We start from the raw sequence: 3,017 nt of genomic DNA on the forward strand, positions 1-3,017 counted from the left end.
TTCTCGTTCAGTCGCCTCTGATGCTCTACACTTGGTTTTCTATCCTCCTCCAACTGGATTTTGTGCTCACAGATCCCAAATGGAATACCTCGAATGTCTGCTATGGTCCAACTAATAGCACGCCTATACTCCCTTAACACCTCCAAAAGTTGTAAAATCTGATCCTCAGTCAGTAGGGCTGAAACAATCACTGGCAATGTATTGTCCGAACCAAGGAACTCATACTTCAGATGTGATGGGAGCTGTTTAAGCTCCAACTTAGGTGGCTCAATGATAGAAGGCTTTGCTGGAGGAGTTGTTCTATTTTCCAGATCAAGGTTTAGCTTCTTTGGGTGGTATGAATATGAACCCAACCCAAAAAGTGAATTGACTGTCTCCACATAACCTTCCATGTCCTCAGCATCGAAAATCACAAGAATACCAGCTAGAGCTTCACCCAAACTTTCTTCTTCTATCTTGAACTCCAGTGCTTCATCAACAACATCGAACGAATAAATTACCAAAATACTCTCGTAAGCACTTGGTAACTTCATCCCCTTGCTATCCTGAAAAGTCATTTCTTCATGGTTGACTTGGAATTTGATTTCATTTTTCTCCGAATCCATCAGACCTCTCCTTGTAGCAAGGAAAGGTCTCCCAGAATAATAGGAATGTCCTGATCAACAGCACAGTCAAGAATTACAAAATCAGCGGGCAACATAAAATCACCAACCTGCACAAGTACATCATCAACCACCCCAACAGGTCTTTTGATAGACCTATCAGCCATTTGTAACCTTATAGTAGTCGGCCTTGGCATCCCCAAACCTGATTGTTTGTATATAGCAAGGGGCATCAAATTAATACTCGCCACATTATCACACAAAGAACGAGCAAAATCATGGTGCCCAACAGAACAAGGAATGGTGAATGCCTAGGATCTCCCTTTTTTCTGAACAGTCGTAGTTGAAATGATGGAACTCACAGTGTGAGTCAAACTCACGGTTTCATGTTGAACCGTCTTCTTCTTGGTCAGCAGATCCTTCAAATATTTAGCAAAACCAGTCATCTCCTTGACAGCTTCCAAGAAGGGAAAATTTAGAGATAACTGCTTCAACTGATCATAAAAATTCTCGAACTTAGCATCTTCCTTCTTCTTTACCAACCTCTGAGGAAAGGGAGGTTTAGATTTGAAAAGCTGCGTGAAAGGGCGAAGAGCCCCTTTTACAGTCTGCTTGCCCGTGTTATCAGCTTCCTTTACAATCTCTGGAATATCAGCAACCTTCTTGTCAGTAAGATTCTCATCAACAATAGTGGGTGCTTCAGACTGCACCTCATCCTCTTCATCTGTCAGCTCAAGATCAATCACCTTCTCATCAGCCCATTGGAGTATTTTACCACTCCTAGTAGTGATGGCAAACACACGGTCTACACCGCCTCCCCCATTCTTTGGATTTGGAATAGTGTCACTCTGAAGTCCTCTCTTTTTAGGAGGGTGCTGCTCTCTAAAAATATCCCTCATCTGTGATTCAAGCTTCTGAATAGTCACTGTATGAGAACCCACTATCTCTGTCAGCCCAGATAAAGTCCTCTCAGACTTAGACTGATTGGCCAGAATCTTCTCAAGCATTGATTCAACCTTCGAACTACCTTGCTCTGTTGACTGCCCTTTCGGTGGTATATAAGGATTAGAACTTTTGTTCCCAAAATTGTTATTGTTGTTGTAGCTCCCTTGGTTCGCACCACCATAATTATTGTTGTAGTTCCCAGAGTTGTTATAAGCACCTTGAACTTGCTGAGGTCTCCATTGATTCTAATTCTGATAACCACCTTGGTAGTTCTGTCTTTGGTAACCCCCTTGAGAGTTATTAACATAATTAGCATCTTCAACCTGCATAGGGGGCCCATCATGGAGCGGACCATCTTGAGTATGGTACATCTCTTTTGGTAAAACTGTATCATCCTCACAAATATTTGCCTTCTTGATCTGGGATTCATCAAACTTCTTCGTTAGCAAGGAAATATTTGTTTCAAGTTCTGCCAATGTTTGCTGGGTATCTTGATTCTCCTTTACTATATTCTGGATCATAGCACTACCAAACGGTACCACATCAGCATTGTTTGAGTGCCAAGACTGATTATGAGTCGTCAGCTTGTTAAGTATGTTAGTCGCCCGTCGATAAGATTTGTTCATGAAACAACCATTAGCTGCATTATTAGCAACTGACTGCGTCACTGGATCTAGCCCTCGGTAGAACTTCTCCATTAGTATGTGATCCGAAAAACCATGATTCAGGCTCTTCTGCAAATACTCCTTGAATCTCTCCCAGGCTTCATATAGTTGTTCCCCCGGTCGCTGCTTAAATTCATAGATCTTGTCACGAATTTCAGCCTTCTAGCTAGGGGGGTACCATTTTGTGAGAAAGCAGTCACCATCTCTGCCCATGAAGTAATCGAATTTCGGGGCAGCTTCTCAAACCATGTTCTTGCCTCTCCAGTTAAGGAATATTTGAATAACCTCAACCGAATAACATCTTGTGGAACGTTGTTCTGGATGTGATTAGCACACATCCACAAAATTCTGCAAATGACGTTGAGGGTCATTCTCGGTAGAGTTCCGAAAGTATCCCTCAAGTTTCAACAATTGGTATAAGGAGGAGTCAATTTTCATAGTAGCAGCTCCAACTCGAGGCTGAACAATAGCAGATGCATAGTCATCCTCCGGAACAAGATCAGCGAAAATATTCTCATCATCTAATTCATTCGCCTGATTGTTCAACCGATTTACCTGGTTACCAGCACGTTGATTTTGCTGATTCTGATTCATATTCACCTGGTTTACACAGAGTAGTAAACAAGGTGTGATGGAATAAGCAAAAGACTTCAATCAAAGCAAACACTATTTAGTAATTTCAAAAACCGTATTCCTCGGCAACGGCGTCAAAATTTGATGCGCTCAAATTACACCTATTAATGGTATAACGCAGACGTTGTCAAATATAGTAACCCAACAAGGTTAGGGTTGAATCCCACAGGGA

At 41.9% G+C, this 3,017-nt stretch overlaps 1 non-coding gene across 1 annotated transcript; it reads left to right on the forward strand.

Moving 5' to 3' along the window:
* Positions 1–2,261: 2,261 nt before the first annotated feature.
* On the forward strand, positions 2,262–2,367 carry LOC132634466 (small nucleolar RNA R71). The gene has a single exon (XR_009580186.1). It is a non-coding gene; the product is annotated as a small nucleolar RNA R71 (small nucleolar RNA).
* The last annotated feature ends 650 nt before the right edge of the window (positions 2,368–3,017 follow it).

The sequence above is a fragment of the Lycium barbarum genome, chromosome 3, assembly GCF_019175385.1.
Source record: "Lycium barbarum isolate Lr01 chromosome 3, ASM1917538v2, whole genome shotgun sequence".
NCBI classification, from domain to species: domain Eukaryota; kingdom Viridiplantae; phylum Streptophyta; class Magnoliopsida; order Solanales; family Solanaceae; genus Lycium; species Lycium barbarum.